The sequence below is a fragment of the Diceros bicornis genome, unplaced genomic scaffold, assembly GCF_020826845.1.
Source record: "Diceros bicornis minor isolate mBicDic1 unplaced genomic scaffold, mDicBic1.mat.cur scaffold_158_ctg1, whole genome shotgun sequence".
Taxonomy (NCBI): domain Eukaryota; kingdom Metazoa; phylum Chordata; class Mammalia; order Perissodactyla; family Rhinocerotidae; genus Diceros; species Diceros bicornis.
In genome coordinates, this window is record NW_026691064.1 from 185,615 (window position 1) to 198,972 (window position 13,358).

The 13,358-nt window shown below is 36.8% G+C and overlaps 1 long non-coding RNA gene across 2 annotated transcripts in view; it reads right to left on the minus strand.

Moving 5' to 3' along the window:
* Positions 1-2,692: 2,692 nt before the first annotated feature.
* The window catches only part of LOC131402559 (uncharacterized), an 87,450-nt gene continuing 76,784 nt past the window's right edge, over positions 2,693-13,358 (minus strand). For both annotated transcript variants that reach the window (XR_009218768.1, XR_009218769.1), the window contains exon 3: positions 2,693-3,334. This is a non-coding gene — a long non-coding RNA (uncharacterized LOC131402559). The remainder of the gene's footprint in view (positions 3,335-13,358) is intronic.

A 13,358-nucleotide genomic window follows, 5' to 3' on the forward strand; every position in this document is an offset into this window, starting at 1 on the left:
ACGAAAACATCGGTTTTGCTAAGTTTTGAATTAAATTTTCCCAGTGAAAAACTAAACAAATCAAGAGTGAATTTTTTAAATGATTTTTGCCACAATTCCTCATTTGGGGAATAAAAATCAGGTCTCTGAAATTTATACTTTAAAAACTATAATATGTCTGGGGCCAGCCCGGTGGCGCAAGCAGTTAAGTGCATGCACTCCACTGTGGCAACCCGGGGTTCGCTGGTTTGGATCATGGGCGCTCACCAACGCACAGCTTGGCAGGCCATGCTGTGGTGGCGTCCCATATAAAGTGGAGGAAGATGGGCATAGATGTTAGCCCAGGGTCAGTCTTCCTCAGCAGGAAAAAAAAGGGGAGGATTGGCAGATGTTAGCATAGGGCTGATCTGCCTCACACACACACACACACACAAAAATATATATATATAATGTTTGAAAATTAATGATCAAACAATGTTTTTGTTTCCCAGATGGCTAACAGATAATTTTGGTTATTTTCTCTTGGGTCTGAACTGAACCATCTTTAACCACTATCAAAATTCTCACCTACTCCTTATACATCAATTATTAATATGGAAAGTAAAAAGGGGGAGAGAAAAACTAACATCATTGAAGTTTATAACTAGGAAGTTGTCATTATGCTGAACATTTTATATTTCTTATTATATTTATTATATATTACAGAAAATAAAAATTAATCAAGTAATATGTAATAACAGTAGTTTTAAGTCATTTGCAAAGAATTAGAGTTTCACCTTAGATTTCTAAAACGTGATCTCTCTCTCAACATCACTTCCATCACCAGTGAAATATTTTGACGTTGTACTAGAATCATGTAACATAAGTCATTTTCACTTCTTGTTCTCAGTAGCATTGAAATATGTATATTTTAAATTAATTATATTTCAATTAATTTTGACTTGCAGCTTCTTTTCTATCATAATGAATTCAGAAAGTTAATTAACTTGATGACAAGATATAAAAACAGCATTAGGCAAAAGGCCCTTATCTAAAACCATAAAAGAAATAAAATGTCATCCGTCATTTCAATTCATTGTACCTTATCACTTAACTATCAAATGATATAGTTCTGACATTTAGAAGAAAGATGATGTGCATAATAAATGTCAGGGCTTTTTTCCCCTCCAAATACAACTTTATTTTCAAAAAGCATAACAACAAAATGCAGGTGTCATGTAATTTGTTCTTCTTTTCACATGGTAAGCTTTGCCTAGAAACAAGCATCAGCCAAACCTGATATCTGTTGCCTAGCAACCATCTGACAATTGTATGACTTAGATGACCTGGATATATTTCTGACTGTTAACGCTTACACAACTGAGTTACTTAAACACTTAAAAACTCTTAGGGTTCCCTGGTCAAGAATATTGAAATGAAATTTAATTTTAACCTGCAATTATTTAATTAGGTTGATTTTTCTTATTGAAGGAATTAAAGAATTAGAATAAACACGGTAAAGAGTTCTAAAAACAGCAATAAATTATTTAAAAAAACATTGAATAATGGCTTGAATTTTCTCATCTAGTAGGCTTAAGAATAAAAAGTACACTGAGTATCTCTTGTAATTAAAGCCTCGGTTTCTACCTTTATCATCTAATTTATATGCATATATGTTTTCCCAAAATTTAAATGTCACAAAAAATTCTGAAAAATAAGATCATTGACATTAGTTCAGCTTTGTCAATAACAAACTTCTCCAGTGCTTAAAGCAAAAATTATAAAGCTAAACAAAGAGAAGTTAATCTGCCTGGCATTCAGGCAAACATATTAATCTCTAATATAAATATGAAGCAATAAAATTAAGGATTGCATCTGTTAAAAATAGTTAGACTTCCAAAAAATACATTTACTGCATATATTGTGTAAGCACTAGCAAATGAGGGATAAAGAGACAAAGAAGAAAAAGACTCAAAGTTTTTGCAAAACAGTGACATTTAAATAAGTACAATTTTCCCACTTCTTGAGGCTAAAAAGTACTCAAATGCTTTGCTGAACTCTCTGACGACACTGTGTCTTTAAAATGTTAATTTCCACTTGTAGGAACCAAGTGTTTAAAGTTCTTCCAACAAATTGAAGTAATTATAAACAAAATAATTTTTATCACATTAGTCAAACTACTATTAAATTTTATATGGATTGCAGTAGGCAAAAAAAAGTGTGTGTCTGTCTATATACAGTAATTAAGAACAAAACTAACTGGGTACTTGTATATTTAAATTTTAAAATTATTAATGCATAGGATATCTTCCTATTATAATTGAATAAATTCACTATAAAAATCAATTTATTAAACCCTGAAATAAAAAGCAGACTCATTTGTAAATGGGCCAAATGTTTGCAATATTGGAAGATGGCCCCTACTCATTGCAGAGAAACACTGATTCTCCAGGGATAATTTATAATACAGTTGATTGGAAATGCTTCTATGAATATATGAAGTATCACTTTAAAAACAATGAAATCAATTTGTATCATTCAGGCAATTTATAAAGTCGTAAATGTAATTCAATTGATGGTTTTTAACTCAATGATATATTTAACTCAATGAAATAGCTTAAATTGTAGAACTTGGAAGGTAATGGGAGAAAAATTAAGATAACCACATGTCCCAAGAGTTTTGCATCAAATGGAAAAAGAAAGGATGGTAATTAAAAGAAAAATCAGAATCAAATCAGGATATTTGTTGTTATTTTTATAGAGAGAAAAAAGAATATTCTCAAAGATAGAGATGAAGAATAAGGGCAATAATAACAATGAAGAAAAAGGCACCATTTATAGAATGAGAGGATGATTTTTGTGGAAGTAAATCTGAGAAAAGTAAGGAAAGGAAAGGTTCCCTAGAGACGGAAGAACATCACCTGGTGTTGGGATTAAGGAGTGAAAGTTAGGGACTCCATTTATATACCGAGGTGAACATTGGGAAGGGAGGAGTATAGAGATGTAAGGTAAGTTTCATCTTTGCATTTCTCTTTACCCGGACATAGCGAGCTGGGTCTTTTCTGACCTTCTTAAAGATGAAGGAAAGACAAACAACCCTCCCATTACAAATGCTCCAGTGCCGTCTGACCAGTCTGTCCAGGAAAGACCTCTTCTGCAGCAGTCATGGCCGTGTTCCAGCTCTGCCCTGGGTATGAAAGCCCACCTGTGGGAGGGCAAGGAGGCCAATGCAACTGGGAAGGAGCCAAGAGCAGTTGGAGTGTCTTCACACAATCTGGTGGAAATGCCATTAAATTGTCCCTGCCTTGTTGCCGCAAACATCATACACTCTGTGCTTGTGCAAATCCAAAGGACATAGAACAGGAGGACGCTGATCCTGTAGGACAAGAAGGGAAAAGAAATTAACTTTAATGGATACAGACTTTATTCCAGCTGTTTGAAAATTGAACAGTTATGACCATTGAATTTTGGTATCAGATAAACCCAGATGCCAGTGTAGGCTTTGCAACCTGTGTGAACTTGGGCAAGTTATGGAATCTTTATGAGACAAGATATTCATTGCCAATTAAAAAGACCAATACCTTATTAAAATAAAATGAAATGATGTATGTAAAGCACTTAGGATACTGCCTGGCACATATTAAGTGCTTGAAAATAAAGGGGAAAAAATGTGTAATTGGGGGCTACAGGATCGAACAGATATTTTGCACTTATAAACACGTTCACAGATATTCCCATGATATGTAAATAAGAAATACAAGACTTTCATTTCACATCCACTCTGTACTCAATTTGAGTATATTAACTCATTTATAGTCTCAAAACTCTTTGTGAAGTAAACACAATTACTGTCACTTACTAAATGAGAAGCCTGTGATTAAAATATTTTTTGTAACTTATCAAAGTTGGCTCATCTAGCAATTTTTAGAATCTGTTTTGTGCCAAGTACTTCTCTAGATGTTCAGTATACAGAAGTCAATAACTAAGGCAAAATGAAGGCTGCCAGCACTAGTCTTCTAACCTGGGTCTTGTTATTCCAAATCCTCTGTTCCTTTCATACGCTGCTTTCTAATTTGAAACAGCTAAATTGAATGCCCTTTTCCCTGGTGGTGAGCAACCAAGAGAATTCTAAGGTAGCCACAGTTTTAATCAGCATGAAATATCTAAACCACAGATCAAGTGGGTTTAGTGTATAAATCCCAGAGGAAAGTTAATGAAACCAGAATGTTGAATATTGTTACACATATATAGTCAGCCATAATTGGCCAACAGTAAATGTTGGTTTTATATAAGCAATCAAGCTAAAATAAGTATGTAGTTTTAATGTTAGTAAGGATTCAGCTTAAAGGTTAATAGAATAGCTCATGCATTCAACGAATATTTATTGAACCAAAGTGTAATTCCTAACTCCTAAATTAGGAATTACAGAGGTAAAGATGAGCAAGACTTAGAGTCCTGTATGGGATGTAAGCAAGCAGGGAATGACCATGTAGTGTGGTATGGGCTACGATGGAGGAAAGCAGGGTGTTATGGAAGCAGATAAGAGAGTAAGAATGCAATCTCATCAGGACTTGGGGGCCACGGAAATTTTTCTTGAGAAAAGAGTATCCAGAATGAGACTAGAAGGGTGTGACAGCTAATTTTGTTTGTCGACTTGACTGTGCCACAGCGTGCCCAGATTTTTGGTTAGACATTATTCTGGGTGTGTCTATGAGGGTATTTGTGGATGAGATTAATGTTTGAATTGGTCGACTGAATAAAGCAGCTTGCTCTTCCCAGTGTCAGTGGGCCTCATCCAGTCCATTGAAGGCCTGAATAGAACAAAAGGGCAGAGTACAGGAGAATTCACTCTCTCTGTCTGTCTTTGGTCTAGGACATTGGACTTCTGCCTTTGGACCCTGACTCCAGCTAGAACTTACATCATCAGCTCTCCTGGGTCTCCAGCTTACTGACTACAGATCTTGGAACTTCTCAGCATCCAAAATCATGTGAGCAAATTCCTTATAACAAATCGTGTGTGTGTGTGCGTGTGTGTGTGTGCGCGCGCGCACGTCTGTGTGTGTCTGTGTGTGTATCCTATTCGTTCTCTTTCTCTGGAGAACCCTAACTAAGATAAAAAGTGAATCATAAAGATGGAGTAGAGAGAGAAGTGTCTCAGGGAAAGAAAACGGTAGGGCAGAATCGCTGAAGCAGGATAGTGAATGAGCTACTCCAGGAACCCGAAGAGGTTCAGTGGAGCTGTAGCAGGGAATGCTGGGAGGAAGAACACAGAGATGAGGCTGGAGAAGACAGCTGGAACAGGATCATAAAGGAAACTGTAACCCACGTTAAGGAGTTTTAACCTTAATTTTAGGGCAGGGAAATCCATCCACGTGTTTTAGGCATGGGAGTGAGGTGATACAAATAATTCTGTGCCTGCATTTTTATCTACACAAGAAACAGGCTAACCAAATAGCATGCTGTTGCAGTAAAACGGGTAAATGATGCTGATGGCCCAAAAAGTGGCAGGACTGTGGGGATGGAGAGAAGGAAATAGATTAAGGAGGCAGAATTCAGAAAATGCAGTGATTGACTGGACATGGAGGTTGTTTATGGAGAAGGAGGCATTTGGATGACACTGTTTTCTCAAAAAATAAGCAACTATATGAGTGGTGGTAACTTTCTTTAAGATTTGTGAAGGAAACAGTGAGTTCAGCTCTTCATAACTGTAGTTTAAATGCCTGTAGCAATGAACAGTAGGCAGTTGAGAATGCAGGCATGGAGTTCAGGAGAAAGTCTTGGGTTGACTGCATAGACCCAGAAGTCTTTGGGACATTGCAATTGAAGCCCTTGGGGGAATGAGATCCTCCCAGAGAAAGCACCCCCATAGCATTCTTGTGTTGTAAATTGACTGACTATTAAAAATATGTAGAAGAGTCAATAACTTCATATATGTGCTTTCCATTATTAATACAGCATTGCTAGTAAGGAGAGGATTTTACAGTAGACTGGAATCAAATGCTAAAAGTCATTGTGTGACAACAGCTCATATAGAAAGAAACAATTAGAGAAGGGAAGAGCCAGCATTGATAAGAAGATATAAGAAATTATTATAACTAGTGTTACTTAGAGCAGGAGAATGTTGATATCAAATAAGATATATTTTCAAAGAAAGCGCCAACCTGTTAACCTCATATAATTTAATGAACACACAAGCGGCCATGGTTTGTTTCATTTTCTTCATAATGCGTTTGAACAAGGTATCTAGCCACCTGTATCGAAACATGACTACAAATTTTATCTCAAGGTGAAATCTGAAATTCCCATTTCAAAAAACTTCATATCATTCATGAAACAAAATTGCATCTTGATGGTAATCACACAGCAGATTTCATGCATCATGTTACATTCAATTACTGTTAAATTGGTCAAACACCAGTATGCACTATTAATACAATGAATCACTCAAAGGCCAAGTAGTGAATCTAAAAATATCAATATCATAACAATTCATTTCTGAATGCACTTTGCTCTTCAAAAATTTTCTTTCTTAAATACTATCCAAATAAGACAAATATAGTTTCTTTTTTTTTTTCCTTTCCAACTTTTCCTTATTATTTAATGATGTAGTTTTTCTTCCACTTTACCCTTTTTTCACTTTTCACCTTTAGGAACTCATCCTCCTGAGAAGGACATCAAAAAAAGCCAGTTCCTAGATAAGAGCATTCTCAGCATACATTTAGAGGAGAACAATATATATATGAGCAATTGGAAGCATAAAGAACTTTATTGGAGGGGCCGGCCCGGTGGTGCAAGAGGTTAAGTGCGTGCGCTCTGCTGCGGTGGCCCGGGGTTCGCCAGTTCGGATCCCGGGCGTGCACCCACGCACTGCTTGGCAAGCCATGCTGTGGCGGCGTCCCATATAAAGTGGAGGAAGATGTGCACGGATGTTAACCCAGGGCCAGTCTTCCTCGGCGAAAAAAGAGGAGGATTGGCAGATGTTAGCTCAGGGCTGATCTCCTCACAAAAAAAAAAAAAGAACTTTATTGGAAATGGAGGCAGGAAATGTTGGGGTGGAAATATAAGGGTAATAACTTTAATAATTAATAATATTTGTTGAGTGATGTTATATGACAGACACTCTGCCAAATACTTTAAAATGCTACAAATGCTAATTAAAACCAAAAATGTAAATAATAAAGCACGTGGTACAAAAGAAATGGTGGCCAGAAATAAAGAGAAAGGATATAATGTTTGTTGAACACCAACACTGTGCCAGAATCTTTGCACATATTACTAAATTTACTCTTCTCAGCAACCTTATTGGATGAAACTGAGATTCAAGATGGATCTGTTTGGCCACCGAATCCTCATGCTTTCCTCTGACTATGCTGCCTCTATCTGTGTCCTGTAGCCTCATGGAGGAGGGAGAGACCCTGGTCCTAGGGTCGCTCAAATTCATGTTGCTGGGGAAATTATCAAGAGAAAAAAAAAAGGCTATGGAATTAAAAAGGAAGTTTGACTTTAAAAAATACAACAAACATGTCAGAACTGATGGTGTTTCTAAATAAAGGAAAACAAAAGAGGGCCTTGTCAATGGTACAGTCATTGGACACGCAAACTAAGAGCCAATGAGGCGTTTTCAGTAGTGAGAAATGAGGGGCTGCTGTTTTGAACAGAAAAGTAAATCTATTCACATAACTTGGGACATGGAAGTTCATCTTTTTTGACAAACAAGGGTCTTCAGAAGGAAAGCACCTAGAAGACACATTCTTAGTTAGCTACTTTCTAAAAGAGTAAAATTGTTAATGTTATGAAATACTGGACCTTTCAACACAATCTTTTTAAATGATATATTTTTTAAATGATCTGGGGGTAGTTTGAAATATGATATGTAACCATGGTTATTTTTAGTTGCATTTAAAGAGTAAATTATTGGAGAACTTGGCCTAAAATAAGAAAAAAATATCAGAGAAAGGCCAGATTTTACCTTGCATACATGCAGAAATAAACCACATAGCTATAATTCCAGGATTCCAGGGAAACAGGCCAAATCAGAGGGTCACAAACAGCCAATTTCTATTCCACAGATCAAGAAAAACTCAATCCTGAGATCTACTAAGTTGTGGAAGAATCTTTTAAGAGAAGACATGATTCTAACTCTATTTATTGTCACTGGATTTTTTAAAGATGCCCCATGGAATAAAAGTAGAGGCCAAGAACTCTCCTACAATAGATGTATACAGAAAAATGGCATTGAACATCGGGGCTAGGAAAAGAGATAATCAGTATTTCCTGTTAACGTCAGATATACAAGTCTGGAATTTTTGTCCGGGTATATTATTGAAAGGATATCTGGGAAAATACAGGCACTTTAATGAGTCATTATTCTTTCATTTGGGGGGGAAATAAAATTGTAACCCTAAACAGCATGTCTCTCATTCTAGTTAAAACAAGGTTGCCACTGGGACTTCATTTTAAACGACTATAAATTGACAAGTCAGAGGAGGAGATGAGAAACTGCTTGACTCTGATAGTGCAATGAGCTGGAGCACAATGTGACAGAAGCCCCGAAAGACAGGAGCGTTTGGAGTTGGTTCTCTCCGTTGACTTGTTAGCAAACATAAAAATCACGTCTGCACCACTGTCTGCTACCCCAGATACATCTGGTTGAAGAGAAGGAGGTCATTAATGGAGATACCATTAAATTGCAACATACTCTTTCATTATTCTATTAATTTCCCTTAAATTTGCAGGAATGTAATTCAGCTATCTTTAAACTTACAATCTCAATAAATATTAAAGACTTTTCAAAATGCAAACATAAAACTTGCCGTTTTTGTCAAAGTTGCCCTAGTTTGTTTTTCTTTAAATAAACACAAAGGAGAAAGTTACTTAAAATAGAGAACAGAATTTAAATAGCCATACCTCTCTACATCTGCAAATATCTAGACCTGCATATATTTTATATAATGAATTGATATTCACCCTAGCTTTTCCTTGTTTGAATATATTCCATGTTCCTTCCCCAGCAGTTAATTCAAATGTCTAGAGTTTTACCGTTTTTGTAGAAAAGATCTCTTGACATTGTGCCTCTGACAGAATAACATGCAGAGCACACGTCCACGCACTCACACACAATGGATGTCAAAGAACAGGACGTGACAAAACCAAACAAAGCTTAATATCCTTCCGATAATTGCAAAATTTCAAACTCCATGGAATTTGCTGTGCTTCTGAGAGTTTAACCTTGTGAACTACAGCATGTTCTTTTTCTAATTATGTAAATTTTCAAATATATACAAATGTGAGAAAATAGTATAATGAATACACATTTTATCTACTATTTATCTTAACAAGTATTAACATTTACCAATCTCAGCATCTTTTAAAGTTATATGCTCTTATAAAAGAAAATAAACTTTGAACGACAAAGCAATAAAACTACTACTATATTTTACATTATTCATTATAATTTGCGTTTAACTGGATCCCATAAACCAAGAGTTTAATATACTTCCCTTTCATTAAACTATTGGGTTTATAAGATCCAGTTTAAATCTAAATTTTATATGTATATAAAATTTATATATATATATATCTCCTCTACCCTCTTTCTTAAGAAAGAAACACCTAGTGGATGCTAACTTCAACTGGAAAACATAATATCAGAATTCTAGTTCTGGGTCTGTCGCAACAGATAAGATAAACATGTGCAGTCAGTTAGGTATTACATTTTCTGGTATCAGTTTTCTCCTTTTCAGACATAAGAGGTTAAAATCACTTCTAGCTCTAAGATCTTGTGATTTCAAGAGAGTACACTTCAGTTGCATGCATACTGAAATTATCATTATCATTTCAGGTCTTGCTCTAATTTACATGGCTTTACTACAAAATGTTGATTTTTCTTTTGTTAAAAGATGCCGATTTAAATCATTCAAGTGTGCAGGATGTATGTTCGACTAAAGGCAAACTTAAGTGATAAGCAGGAAATATGTTGTATACCCCATTAGAAATTAAATATTTTTTATTATTCTTATTTTTTCAGTATGTTATAAGGAGAATTTCACAAATGTCATAATTTTTGCAAATTCTTCCATCAGTAGTATGAGACTGCAAAAGAATATGTAAAAGAGTAAGATTGAAATTCATGACATGAAACAAACATGGAGTAAATGTTCACAAATCTAAGGACAGTAAAGAGCATTCTCCCCAGATTAAAAGGAAAGACTTTAACTCTGAAGACCCCATTGCAGCTCAGAACTGGATAGGAGTTTGTAGTAGTTTTCTATATTGCGGTAACCACAAATTTAGTGGCTTAAAACAACATGTATTTATTATCTTATAGTTCTCTAGGTCAAAAGACTGACATGGATCTCACAGTGCTAAAATCAAGGTGTCCACAGGCCTGCCTTCCTTTCTGTAGGCTCTAGGGGAGAATCCATTTCCTGCTCATTTTGGTGTTGGCAGAATTCAGTTCCATGCGGTTGTAGGACTGAAGACTTCAAGTCCTTCTGGCTGTCGACATCTGGGGCCATCATTAGGCCCTGGAGGCCTCTCTCCAGTATTTGCATAGAAGCCACTACATCTCAGAACCAGCAATGGGGTGTCAAGTCCTTCTCACACAGCCATCTCTTTCTTAATCAACCACAGAAGGTTCTCTGATTTTTAAGAACTCATATGCTAAGATTGGGCACACCTGGATAATCTCGCTATCTCAAGGTCCATAACCTTGATCTGCAATGTAGAATAATACATTCAGAGTTTACGGGGATTACGGCATGGACATGTCTGAGGAGCCATTATTCCACATACCACAGAATTACATCTTCAAAAACAACAGTAATTGGCCTGCTCTGCAAATTCCAAACTCAGGAAGAGCACCCTGCATTGCACACAAAACTTAAAATAGCCTCCCATAATGCTGAGCCTCCAAAGATTATAAAGAACAAATTAGGAAAAATTCTCTTTTCATGGAGAGATTTCCATTCATTCATTTGTCTGTTTATTTGTTCATTTATTCATCCATCTAGTAAATGTTTATTATGTGCCAGGCACTATACCAGGTGGTAAGGAAATACCTATAAATGAAACAGACATCATTCATCTGCCTTGGAACTTAAGTCTAGTGGTTGGTACACGCATGAGACAAATAACCATATAAATTCAAGTCCTGCGAGTAGGTGCTGTGAAGAAAACCACACTGTGGTTTCATTAGGGCCTGCTGCAGAGAGCTGCCATAGCACGTGCTGGCGAGGAGAGCATCCCTGGGGAGGCAACCTTACGCTAAGAAATGAAAGATAAGTAGGAGTTTGCATGAAAGGTTGCTGGCCAGAGGAGTAGAGAAGCCGAGGATAAGAAGAAGGCATGCAAGACAAAGAGAACAGCGTGTGAACAGGCTCTGAGGGGTGAAGAAGCATTGCCTATTTCAGGAATAAGTAAAGGACAAGAGAGAGAATACAAAGACCAGGCCTCCCTTAATATCTGCAGAGTCCAGGGAAGAGCAGCAGTGCAGGCTCCTGACTATCACCTCCCTCCACCCCGGACCCATCATGCCCTTTGCAGGCTTCACACACATATATATGGACAGCCCAGGCTACATGTCCAAATTTTTTCCACTGTCCTCCAAACAGCTACCTCTTGACCGATTATTGGGCAGAGGGGTGCACACACTGGTGACTTGACCAGTCATTGAAAAAACATACTTGGGAAAGAAGCCCCTAAAGACCTTAGAAGTGAGCTGGGTCCATTAGCTCAGAGAATTCTGGGGTCCTGGGAGGAGTGCAGCGTTCGACGTGGGAGCGTCTCTTGACCCTGCAGATTCCTCGCCCCATGAGGAGGGGAAAGGCTGAAGCAAAGCCATCATATATAATGAACATCAAAACTCTTGCAAATGCCAAGGTTAAATTTGGAACGCTATTAGCATTTTTCTGTTTTCATAAAGGGTAACTTCAATAAGGAAAACTTTCACTGTCAATACTGAACGTGAAATGCTAATTTGCTAAATCGAAGTTTTACTTTATCAGTTAATGATAAGGATTTTTTCTTTTCTGGAGTAGATGCTTATTAAATGGCTATTGATTGATTTGTTGATTAATGAAAATAAAAGAGACATGTGAGGCTGCATGAAGATAGTAGACTAAGCACTATGCACTGCTAAGGGGTATGTATCATGACCCGGTAACCTCTGTATTGCCATAGTAGCTATTCGAGTCCCCAGCAGGTAATACACAAGTAATAAATGTATGTCAAATACAATTGACTTAAACTATCCAACCAAAGGCAATTTTTCCCATTTCAATGCACTGTATTCAGAGGAAATTGCCTAGATACTAAGTATAGAATCATATAATCTTAAGTTTAGAGTCATCTACTTTCAGCATAGGAATCTCTTCTGCAGCTTCCTCTGGTTCTAAGGTCTTGCCTGTATCATCCCTTCACTTTGTCCCCCAAAGCTTCATTGTCTCCAGCTGATTTTAGCCTCCAAATCCCATAACTTTTTCTGTTTAAATGAATTCACACTAATTTCATATTGATAATTCTAAAAATTATTTAACCTTATAGAAAACAGAAAGATATATGTGAACACTGTCAAATTAGAGATCCTGATTTAATTACTCACACAATTCTCTACTATCATTCACCTTGTGTGCTCTCTCCCATAGTTTGAATATATACCCCAGAGTCGTCTTCATACCATTGTCAGGACAGTTAAGAATTATAAAAATCTTAATGTATTAACGAGGATTCTACACTTCTTTAATCATGTTAAGTGTCGTTTTTCTTATTTCAATCATTTCTCATGGAAATCAATCTATGATACATATCTTTATACTTCAATTATAAAGAATAATATATGCTTTTTGAAAAAAATTGTAAAATGGATAATTGCAAATAGTGAATACTTCTCATAATCACATCATCAAAGGAAAAATAAAACAACCTTTGTTTAAACTTTTATTAAATATTCTTTCAGAACTTTTCTATGTGTTTAGAAATAAAGGGTTTTATTTTGTTTGAATCAAAATAAGATTACATTAAACATATTCTCGAGGAAGAAGTCAAGATGGCAGCGTAGGCGGACTCTGAACCCACCTCCTCCCCCTGACACGGCCAATTTACAACTACTGGTGGAAAAATTACCCCTGAGACGGAACTGCAAACTGGATAAGAGGAACTCCTGCAACAAATGACAATCCTAATTGAGGTGGAAGAGGCAGAAACTCCCTTCTGGAGAGAGAAAACGCCACCTTCACAAGCCGCAGCACCTCACGGCTGCGGGGAGCAGCCCACAGGTACACAGGCTCCCTGGAGGCGTGGGGCCCCCAGCCGGGGAGCGCCCCTGCCATGGGCATTTTGTCGACCCAGCACAATCAAGACGAGTGGCAGAATATCTGACTTTGCCTGCTACTAAAACATTG